Source organism: Phyllobates terribilis, unplaced genomic scaffold, assembly GCF_046119375.1.
Source record: "Phyllobates terribilis strain yellow unplaced genomic scaffold, ASM4611937v1 Scaffold_4__5_contigs__length_816908805, whole genome shotgun sequence".
Classification (NCBI taxonomy): Eukaryota; Metazoa; Chordata; class Amphibia; order Anura; family Dendrobatidae; genus Phyllobates; species Phyllobates terribilis.
Window position 1 is genome coordinate 323230906 of NW_027362764.1, and position 12490 is coordinate 323243395.

Below are 12490 nucleotides of genomic sequence, written 5' to 3' on the forward strand. Positions count from 1 at the left end.
GTGAGGGTACCCCAGGAGAGTTCCAAATGTGTGTGGGTAGAATATATATCCCATGGGGGTAAAATTGAAAAAAGTTGAAACATTTTTTTTTTTGCACTTAGTCATTTTTCCGACGTTTACCAGACTTTCAGATAGGGGAAATGTCAGTGAGCATTCTGATTTCAGTTCCAGAGCGATTCGCCCAATGAGTCCTTGATATTTAGTCGTTTTCTGCCAATATTTTGGATTTTTGAAAATTTCATTTTTTTGTGAAAATATCCACTAAATGAGGGAATAATATGTGTGAGGGTACCCCAGGAGAGTTCCAAATGTGTGTGGGTAGAATATATATTCCACGGGGGTAAAATTGAAAAAAGTTGAAAAAAATTTTTTTTGGATTGTCATTTTTCCGGCGTTTATCAGACTTTCAGATAGGGGAAATGTCAGTGAGCGTTCCGATTTCAGTTCCAGAGCGATTCGCCCAATGAGTCCTTGATATTTAGTCGTTTTCAGCCAATTTTCTGGATTTTTGAAAATTTCACTTTTTTGTGAAAATATCCACTAAATGAGGGAATAATATGTGTGAGGGTACCCCAGGAGAGTTCCAAATGTGTTTGGGTAGAATATATATCCCACGGGGATAAAATTGAAAAAAGTTGAAAAAAATTTTTTTTTGGACTGTCATTTTTCCGGCGTTTATCAGACTTTCAGATAGGGGAAATGTCAGTGAGCGTTCTGATTTCAGTTCCAGAGCGATTCGCCCAATGAGTCCTTGATATTTAGTCGTTTTCAGGTAATTTTCTGGATTTTTGAAAATTTCACTTTTTTGTGAAAATATCCACTAAATGAGGGAATAATATGTGTGAGGGTACCCCAGGAGAGTTCCAAATGTGTTTGGGTAGAATATATATCCCACGGGGATAAAATTGAAAAAAGTTGAAAAAAATTTTTTTTTGGACTGTCATTTTTCCGGCGTTTATCAGACTTTCAGATCGGGGAAATGTCAGTGAGCATTCTGATTTCAGTTCCAGAGCGATTCGCCCAATGAATCCTTGATATTTAGTCGTTTTCAGCCAATTTTCTGGATTTTTGAAAATTTCACTTTTTTGTGAAAATATCCACTAAATGAGGGAATAATATGTGTGAGGGTACCCCAGGAGAGTTCCAAATGTGTGTGGGTAGAATATATATCCCACGGGGGTAAAATTGAAAAAAGTTGAAACATTTTTTTTTTTTGCACTTAGTCATTTTTACGACGTTTACCAGACTTTCAGATAGGGGAAATGTCAGTGAGCATTCTGATTTCAGTTCCAGAGCGATTCGCCCAATGAGTCCTTGATATTAAGTCGTTTTCAGCCAATTTTATGGATTTTTTGAAAATTTCATTTTTTTGTGAAAATATCCACTAAATGAGGGAATAATATGTGTGAGGGTACCCCAGGAGAGTTCCAAATGCGTGTGGGTATAATATATATTCCACGGGGGTAAAATTGAAAAAAGTTGAAAAAATTTTTTTTTTGGACTGTCATTTTTCTGGCGTTTATCAGACTTTCAGATAGGGCAAATGTCAGTGAGCGTTCCGATTTCAGTTCCAGAGCGATTCGCCCAATGAGTCCTTGATATTTAGTCGTTTTCAGCCAATATTTTGGATTTTTGAAAATTTCACTTTTTTGTGAAAATATCCACTAAATGAGGTAATAATATGTGTGAGGGTACCCCAGGAGAGGTCCAAATGTGTATCGGTAGAATATATATCCCACGGGGGTAAAATTGAAAAAAGTTGAAGAAAATTTTTTTTTGGGACTTAGTCATTTTTCCGACGTTTATCAGACTTTCAGATAAGGCAAATGTCAGTGAGCGTTCCGATTTCAGTTCCAGAGCGATTCGCCCAATGAGTCCTTGATATTTAGTCGTTTTCAGCCAATTTTCTGGATTTTTGAAAATTTCACTTTTTTGTGAAAATATCCACTAAATGAGGGAATAATATGTGTGAGGGTACCCCAGGAGAGTTCCAAATGTGTGTGGGTAGAATATATATCCCATGGGGGTAAAATTGAAAAAAGTTGAAACATTTTTTTTTTTGCACTTAGTCATTTTTCCGACGTTTACCAGACTTTCAGATAGGGGAAATGTCAGTGAGCATTCTGATTTCAGTTCCAGAGCGATTCGCCCAATGAGTCCTTGATATTTAGTCGTTTTCTGCCAATATTTTGGATTTTTGAAAATTTCATTTTTTTGTGAAAATATCCACTAAATGAGGGAATAATATGTGTGAGGGTACCCCAGGAGAGTTCCAAATGTGTGTGGGTAGAATATATATTCCACGGGGGTAAAATTGAAAAAAGTTGAAAAAAATTTTTTTTGGATTGTCATTTTTCCGGCGTTTATCAGACTTTCAGATAGGGGAAATGTCAGTGAGCGTTCCGATTTCAGTTCCAGAGCGATTCGCCCAATGAGTCCTTGATATTTAGTCGTTTTCAGCCAATTTTCTGGATTTTTGAAAATTTCACTTTTTTGTGAAAATATCCACTAAATGAGGGAATAATATGTGTGAGGGTACCCCAGGAGAGTTCCAAATGTGTTTGGGTAGAATATATATCCCACGGGGATAAAATTGAAAAAAGTTGAAAAAAATTTTTTTTTGGACTGTCATTTTTCCGGCGTTTATCAGACTTTCAGATAGGGGAAATGTCAGTGAGCGTTCTGATTTCAGTTCCAGAGCGATTCGCCCAATGAGTCCTTGATATTTAGTCGTTTTCAGGTAATTTTCTGGATTTTTGAAAATTTCACTTTTTTGTGAAAATATCCACTAAATGAGGGAATAATATGTGTGAGGGTACCCCAGGAGAGTTCCAAATGTGTTTGGGTAGAATATATATCCCACGGGGATAAAATTGAAAAAAGTTGAAAAAAATTTTTTTTTGGACTGTCATTTTTCCGGCGTTTATCAGACTTTCAGATCGGGGAAATGTCAGTGAGCATTCTGATTTCAGTTCCAGAGCGATTCGCCCAATGAATCCTTGATATTTAGTCGTTTTCAGCCAATTTTTTGGATTTTTGAAAATTTCACTTTTTTGTGAAAATATCCACTAAATGAGGGAATAATATGTGTGAGGGTACCCCAGGAGAGTTCCAAATGTGTGTGGGTAGAATATATATCCCACGGGGGTAAAATTGAAAAAAGTTGAAACATTTTTTTTTTTTGCACTTAGTCATTTTTACGACGTTTACCAGACTTTCAGATAGGGGAAATGTCAGTGAGCATTCTGATTTCAGTTCCAGAGCGATTCGCCCAATGAGTCCTTGATATTAAGTCGTTTTCAGCCAATTTTATGGATTTTTTGAAAATTTCATTTTTTTGTGAAAATATCCACTAAATGAGGGAATAATATGTGTGAGGGTACCCCAGGAGAGTTCCAAATGCGTGTGGGTATAATATATATTCCACGGGGGTAAAATTGAAAAAAGTTGAAAAAATTTTTTTTTTGGACTGTCATTTTTCTGGCGTTTATCAGACTTTCAGATAGGGCAAATGTCAGTGAGCGTTCCGATTTCAGTTCCAGAGCGATTCGCCCAATGAGTCCTTGATATTTAGTCGTTTTCAGCCAATATTTTGGATTTTTGAAAATTTCACTTTTTTGTGAAAATATCCACTAAATGAGGTAATAATATGTGTGAGGGTACCCCAGGAGAGGTCCAAATGTGTATCGGTAGAATATATATCCCACGGGGGTAAAATTGAAAAAAGTTGAAAATTTTTTTTTTTTTGGACTTAGTCATTTTTCTGGCGTTTATCAGACTTTCAGATAGGGCAAATGTCAGTGAGCGTTCCGATTTCAGTTCCAGAGCAATTCGCCCAATGAGTCCTTGATATTTAGTCAATTTCAGCCAATTTTGTGGATTTTTGAAAATTTCACTTTTTTGTGAAAATATCCACTAAATGAGGGAATAATATGTGTGAGGGTACCCCAGGAGAGTTCCAAATGTGTGTGGGTAGAATATATATCCCACGGGGATAAAATTGAAAAAAGTTGAAAACATTTTTTTTTTGGACTGTCATTTTTCCGGCGTTTATCAGACTTTTAGATAGGGGAAATGTCAGTGAGCGTTCCGATTTCAGTTCCAGAGCGATTCGCCCAATGAGTCCTTGATATTTAGTCGTTTTCAGCCAATTTTCTGGATTTTTGAAAATTTCACTTTTTTGTGAAAATATCCACTAAATGAGGGAATAATATGTGTGAGGGTACCCCAGGAGAGTTCCAAATGTGTGTGGGTAGAATATATATCCCACGGGGGTAAAATTGAAAAAAGTTGAAACATTTTTTTTTTTGCACTTAGTCATTTTTCCGACGTTTACCAGACTTTCAGATAGGGGAAATGTCAGTGAGCATTCTGATTTCAGTTCCAGAGCGATTCGCCCAATGAGTCCTTGATATTAAGTCGTTTTCAGCCAATTTTATGGATTTTTAGAAAATTTCATTTTTTTGTGAAAATATCCACTAAATGAGGGAATAATATGTGTGAGGGTACCCCAGGAGAGTTCCAAATGTGTGTGGGTAGAATATATATCCCACGGGGGTAAAATTGAAAAAAGTTGAAAAAATTTCTTTTTTGGACTGTCATTTTTCCGGCGTTTATCAGACTTTCAGATAGGGCAAATGTCAGTGAGCGTTCCGATTTCAGTTCCAGAGTGATTCGCCCAATGAGTCCTTGATATTTAGTCGTTTTCAGCCAATTTTCTGGATTTTTGAAAATTTCACTTTTTTGTGAAAATATCCACTAAATGAGGGAATAATATGTGTGAGGGTACCCCAGGAGAGTTCCAAATGTGTGTGGGTAGAATATATATCCCACGGGGGTAAAATTGAAAAAAGTTGAAACATTTTTTTTTTTGCACTTAGTCATTTTTCCGACGTTTACCAGACTTTCAGATAGGAGAAATGTCAGTGAGCATTCTGATTTCAGTTCCAGAGCGATTCGCCCAATGAGTCCTTGATATTAAGTCGTTTTCAGCCAATTTTATGGATTTTTTGAAAATTTCATTTTTTTGTGAAAATATCCACTAAATGAGGGAATAATATGTGTGAGAGTACCCCAGGAGAGTTCCAAATGTGTGTGGGTAGAATATATATCCCACGGGGGTAAAATTGAAAAAAGTTTAAAAAATTTTTTTTTTGGACTGTCATTTTTCCGGCGTTTATCAGACTTTCAGATAGGGGAAATGTCAGTGAGCGTTCCGATTTCAGTTCCAGAGCGATTCGCCCAATGAGTCCTTGATATTTAGTCGTTTTCAGCCAAATTTCTGGATTTTTGAAAATTTCACTTTTTTGTGAAAATATCCACTAAATGAGGGAATAATATGTGTGAGGGTACCCCAGGAGAGTTCCAAATGTGTGTCGGTAGAATATATATCCCACGGGGGTAAAATTGAAAAAAGTTGAAAAACTTTTTTTGGGGACTTAGTCATTTTTCCGGCGTTTATCAGACTTTCAGATAGGGCAAATGTCAGTAAGCATTCCGATTTCAGTTCCAGAGCGATTCGCCCAATGAGTCCTTGATATTAAGTCGTTTTCAGCCAATTTTATGGATTTTTTGAAAATTTCATTTTTTTGTGAAAATATCCACTAAATGAGGGAATAATATGTGTGAGGGTACCCCAGGAGAGTTCCAAATGTGTGTGGGTAGAATATATATCCCACGGGGGTAAAATTGAAAGAAGTTGAAGAAAATTTTTTTTTGGGACTTAGTCATTTTTCCGACGTTTATCAGACTTTCAGATAAGGCAAATGTCAGTGAGCGTTCCGATTTCAGTTCCAGAGCGATTCGCCCAATGAGTCCTTGATATTTAGTCGTTTTCAGGTAATTTTCTGGATTTTTGAAAATTTCACTTTTTTGTGAAAATATCCACTAAATGAGGGAATAATATGTGTGAGGGTACCCCAGGAGAGTTCCAAATGTGTGTGGGTAGAATATATATCCCACGGGGGTAAAATTGAAAAAAGTTGAAACATTTTTTTTTTTGCACTTAGTCATTTTTCCGACGTTTACCAGACTTTCAGATAGGGGAAATGTCAGTGAGCATTCTGATTTCAGCTCCAGAGCGATTCGCCCAATGAGTCCTTGATATTAAGTCGTTTTCAGACAATTTTATGGATTTTTTGAAAATTTCATTTTTTTGTGAAAATATCCACTAAATGAGGGAATAATATGTGTGAGGGTACCCCAGGAGAGTTCCAAATGTGTGTGGGTAGAATATATATCCCACGGGGATAAAATTGAAAAAAGTTGAAAAAAATTTTTTTTTGGACTGTCATTTTTCCGGCGTTTATCAGACTTTCAGATAGGGGAAATGTCAGTGAGCGTTCTGATTTCAGTTCCAGAGCGATTCGCCCAATGAGTCCTTGATATTTAGTCGTTTTCAGGTAATTTTCTGGATTTTTGAAAATTTCACTTTTTTGTGAAAATATCCACTAAATGAGGGAATAATATGTGTGAGGGTACCCCAGGAGAGTTCCAAATGTGTTTGGGTAGAATATATATCCCACGGGGATAAAATTGAAAAAAGTTGAAAAAAATTTTTTTTTGGACTGTCATTTTTCCGGCGTTTATCAGACTTTCAGATAGGGGAAATGTCAGTGAGCATTCTGATTTCAGTTCCAGAGCGATTCGCCCAATGAATCCTTGATATTTAGTCGTTTTCAGCCAATTTTCTGGATTTTTGAAAATTTCACTTTTTTGTGAAAATATCCACTAAATGAGGGAATAATATGTGTGAGGGTACCCCAGGAGAGTTCCAAATGTGTGTGGGTAGAATATATATCCCACGGGGGTAAAATTGAAAAAAGTTGAAACATTTTTTTTTTTGCACTTAGTCATTTTTACGACGTTTACCAGACTTTCAGATAGGGGAAATGTCAGTGAGCATTCTGATTTCAGTTCCAGAGCGATTCGCCCAATGAGTCCTTGATATTAAGTCGTTTTCAGCCAATTTTATGGATTTTTTGAAAATTTCATTTTTTTGTGAAAATATCCACTAAATGAGGGAATAATATGTGTGAGGGTACCCCAGGAGAGTTCCAAATGCGTGTGGGTATAATATATATTCCACGGGGGTAAAATTGAAAAAAGTTGAAAAAATTTTTTTTTTGGACTGTCATTTTTCCGGCGTTTATCAGACTTTCAGATAGGGGAAATGTCAGTGAGCGTTCCGATTTCAGTTCCAGAGCGATTCGCCCAATGAGTCCTTGATATTTAGTCGTTTTCAGCCAAATTTCTGGATTTTTGAAAATTTCACTTTTTTGTGAAAATATCCACTAAATGAGGGAATAATATGTGTGAGGGTACCCCAGGAGAGTTCCAAATGTGTGTCGGTAGAATATATATCCCACGGGGGTAAAATTGAAAAAAGTTGAAAAACTTTTTTTGGGGACTTAGTCATTTTTCCGGCGATTATCAGACTTTCAGATAGGGCAAATGTCAGTAAGCGCTCCGATTTCAGTTCCAGAGCGATTCGCCCAATGAGTCCTTGATATTAAGTCGTTTTCAGCCAATTTTATGGATTTTTTGAAAATTTCATTTTTTTGTGAAAATATCCACTAAATGAGGGAATAATATGTGTGAGGGTACCCCAGGAGAGTTCCAAATGCGTGTGGGTATAATATATATTCCACGGGAGTAAAACTGAAAAAAGTTGAAAAAATTTATTTTTTGGACTGTCATTTTTCTGGCGTTTATCAGACTTTCAGATAGGGCAAATGTCAGTGAGCGTTCCGATTTCAGTTCCAGAGCGATTCGCCCAATGAGTCCTTGATATTTAGTCGTTTTCAGCCAATATTTTGGATTTTTGAAAATTTCACTTTTTTGTGAAAATATCCACTAAATGAGGTAATAATATGTGTGAGGGTACCCCAGGAGAGGTCCAAATGTGTATCGGTAGAATATATATCCCACGGGGGTAAAATTGAAAAAAGTTGAAAATTTTTTTTTTTTTGGACTTAGTCATTTTTCTGGCGTTTATCAGACTTTCAGATAGGGCAAATGTCAGTGAGCGTTCCGATTTCAGTTCCAGAGCGATTCGCCCAATGAGTCCTTGATATTTAGTCGTTTTCAGCCAATTTTCTGGATTTTTGAAAATTTCACTTTTTTGTGAAAATATCCACTAAATGAGGGAATAATATGTGTGAGGGTACCCCAGGAGAGTTCCAAATGTGTGTGGGTAGAATATATATCCCACGGGGGAAAAATTGAAAAAAGTTGAAACATTTTTTTTTTTGCACTTAGTCATTTTTCCGACGTTTATCAGACTTTCAGATAGGGGAAATGTCAGTGAGCATTCTGATTTCAGTTCCAGAGCGATTCGCCCAATGAGTCCTTGATATTAAGTCGTTTTCAGCCAATTTTATGGATTTTTAGAAAATTTCATTTTTTTGTGAAAATATCCACTAAATGAGGGAATAATATGTGTGAGGGTACCCCAGGAGAGTTCCAAATGTGTGTGGGTAGAATATATATTCCACGGGGGTAAAATTGAAAAATGTTGAAAAAATTTTTTTTTTGGACTTAGTCATTTTTCTGGCGTTTATCAGACTTTCAGATAGGGCAAATGTCAGTGAGCGTTCCGATTTAAGTTCCAGAGCGATTCGCCCAATGAGTCCTTGATATTTAGTCGTTTTCAGCCAATATTTTGGATTTTTGAAAATTTCACTTTATTGTGAAAATATACACTAAATGAGGTAATAATATGTGTGAGGGTACCCCAGGAGAGGTCCAAATGTGTGTCGGTAGAATATATATCCCACGGGGGTAAAATTGAAAAAAGTTGAAGAAAATTTTTTTTTGGACTTAGTCATTTTTCCGACGTTTATCAGACTTTCAGATAAGGCAAATGTCAGTGAGCGTTCCGATTTCAGTTCCAGAGCGATTCGCCCAATGAGTCCTTGATATTTAGTCGTTTTCAGGTAATTTTCTGGATTTTTGAAAATTTCACTTTTTTGTGAAAATATCCACTAAATGAGGGAATAATATGTGTGAGGGTACCCCAGGAGAGTTCCAAATGTGTTTGGGTAGAATATATATCCCACGGGGATAAAATTGAAAAAAGTTGAAAAAATTTTTTTTTTAGACTGTCATTTTTCCGGCGTTTATCAGACTTTCAGATAGGGCAAATGTCAGTGAGCGTTCCGATTTCAGTTCCAGAGCGATTCGCCCAATGAGTCCTTGATATTTAGTCGTTTTCAGCCAATTTTCTGGATTTTTGAAAATTTCACTTTTTTGTGAAAATATCCACTAAATGAGGGAATAATATGTGTGAGGGTACCCCAGGAGAGTTCCAAATGTGTGTGGGTAGAATATATATCCCACGGGGGTAAAATTGAAAAAAGTTGAAACATTTTTTTTTTTGCACTTAGTCATTTTTCCGACGTTTACCAGACTTTCAGATAGGGGAAATGTCAGTGAGCATTCTGATTTCAGTTCCAGAGCGATTCGCCCAATGAGTCCTTGATATTAAGTCGTTTTCAGCCAATTTTATGGATTTTTTGAAAATTTCATTTTTTTGTGAAAATATCCACTAAATGAGGGAATAATATGTGTGAGGGTACCCCAGGAGAGTTCCAAATGTGTGTGGGTAGAATATATATCCCTCGGGGGTAAAATTGAAAAAAGTTGAAAAATTTTTTTTTTTGGACTGTCATTTTTCTGGCGTTTATCAGACTTTCAGATAGGGCAAATGTCAGTGAGCGTTCCGATTTCAGTTTCAGAGCAATTCGCCCAATGAGTCCTTGATATTTAGTCGTTTTCTGCCAATATTTTGGATTTTTGAAAATTTCATTTTTTTGTGAAAATATCCACTAAATGAGGGAATAATATGTGTGAGGGTACCCCAGGAGAGTTCCAAATGTGTGTGGGTAGAATATATATTCCACGGGGGTAAAATTGAAAAAAGTTGAAAAATTTTTTTTTTGGACTTAGTCATTTTTCTGGCGTTTATCAGACTTTCAGATAGGGCAAATGTCAGTGAGCGTTCCGATTTCAGTTCCAGAGCGATTCGCCCAATGAGTCCTTGATATTTAGTCGTTTTCAGCCAATATTTTGGATTTTTGAAAATTTCACTTTTTTGTGAAAATATCCACTTAATGAGGGAATAATATGTGTGTGGGTACCCCAGGAGAGCTCCAAATGTGTGTGGGTAGAATATATATCCCATGGGGGTAAAATTGAAAAAAGTTGAAAAAAAATTTTTTTGGACTGTCATTTTTCCGGCGTTTATCAGACTTTCAGATAGGGGAAATGTCAGTGAGCGTTCCGATTTCAGTTCCAGAGCGATTCGCCCAATGAGTCCTTGATATTTAGTCGTTTTCAGCCAATTTTCTGGATTTTTGAAAATTTCACTTTTTTGTGAAAATATCCACTAAATGAGGGAATAATATGTGTGAGGGTACCCCAGGAGAGTTCCAAATGTGTTTGGGTAGAATATATATCCCACGGGGATAAAATTGAAAAAAGTTGAAAAAAATTTTTTTTTGGACTGTCATTTTTCCGGCGTTTATCAGACTTTCAGATAGGGGAAATGTCAGTGAGCGTTCTGATTTCAGTTCCAGAGCGATTCGCCCAATGAGTCCTTGATATTTAGTCGTTTTCAGGTAATTTTCTGGATTTTTGAAAATTTCACTTTTTTGTGAAAATATCCACTAAATGAGGGAATAATATGTGTAAGGGTACCCCAGGAGAGTTCCAAATGTGTTTGGGTAGAATATATATCCCACGGGGATAAAATTGAAAAAAGTTGAAACATTTTTTTTTTTGCACTTAGTCATTTTTACGACGTTTACCAGACTTTCAGATAGGGGAAATGTCAGTGAGCATTCTGATTTCAGTTCCAGAGCGATTCGCCCAATGAGTCCTTGATATTAAGTCGTTTTCAGCCAATTTTATGGATTTTTTGAAAATTTCATTTTTTTGTGAAAATATCCACTAAATGAGGGAATAATATGTGTGAGGGTACCCCAGGAGAGTTCCAAATGTGTGTGGGTAGAATATATATCCCACGGGGGTAAAACTGAAAAAAGTTGAAAAAATTTATTTTTTGGACTGTCATTTTTCTGGCGTTTATCAGACTTTCAGATAGGGCAAATGTCAGTGAGCGTTCCGATTTCAGTTCCAGAGCGATTCGCCCAATGAGTCCTTGATATTTAGTCGTTTTCAGCCAATATTTTGGATTTTTGAAAATTTCACTTTTTTGTGAAAATATCCACTAAATGAGGTAATAATATGTGTGAGGGTACCCCAGGAGAGGTCCAAATGTGTATCGGTAGAATATATATCCCACGGGGGTAAAATTGAAAAAAGTTGAAAATTTTTTTTTTTTTGGACTTAGTCATTTTTCTGGCGTTTATCAGACTTTCAGATAGGGCAAATGTCAGTGAGCGTTCCGATTTCAGTTCCAGAGCGATTCGCCCAATGAGTCCTTGATATTTAGTCGTTTTCAGCCAATTTTCTGGATTTTTGAAAATTTCACTTTTTTGTGAAAATATCCACTAAATGAGGGAATAATATGTGTGAGGGTACCCCAGGAGAGTTCCAAATGTGTGTGGGTAGAATATATATCCCACGGGGGAAAAATTGAAAAAAGTTGAAACATTTTTTTTTTTGCACTTAGTCATTTTTCCGACGTTTATCAGACTTTCAGATAGGGGAAATGTCAGTGAGCATTCTGATTTCAGTTCCAGAGCGATTCGCCCAATGAGTCCTTGATATTAAGTCGTTTTCAGCCAATTTTATGGATTTTTAGAAAATTTCATTTTTTTGTGAAAATATCCACTAAATGAGGGAATAATATGTGTGAGGGTACCCCAGGAGAGTTCCAAATGTGTGTGGGTAGAATATATATTCCACGGGGGTAAAATTGAAAAATGTTGAAAAAATTTTTTTTTTGGACTTAGTCATTTTTCTGGCGTTTATCAGACTTTCAGATAGGGCAAATGTCAGTGAGCGTTCCGATTTAAGTTCCAGAGCGATTCGCCCAATGAGTCCTTGATATTTAGTCGTTTTCAGCCAATATTTTGGATTTTTGAAAATTTCACTTTATTGTGAAAATATACACTAAATGAGGTAATAATATGTGTGAGGGTACCCCAGGAGAGGTCCAAATGTGTGTCGGTAGAATATATATCCCACGGGGGTAAAATTGAAAAAAGTTGAAGAAAATTTTTTTTTGGACTTAGTCATTTTTCCGACGTTTATCAGACTTTCAGATAAGGCAAATGTCAGTGAGCGTTCCGATTTCAGTTCCAGAGCGATTCGCCCAATGAGTCCTTGATATTTAGTCGTTTTCAGGTAATTTTCTGGATTTTTGAAAATTTCACTTTTTTGTGAAAATATCCACTAAATGAGGGAATAATATGTGTGAGGGTACCCCAGGAGAGTTCCAAATGTGTTTGGGTAGAATATATATCCCACGGGGATAAAATTGAAAAAAGTTGAAAAAATTTTTTTTTTAGACTGTCATTTTTCC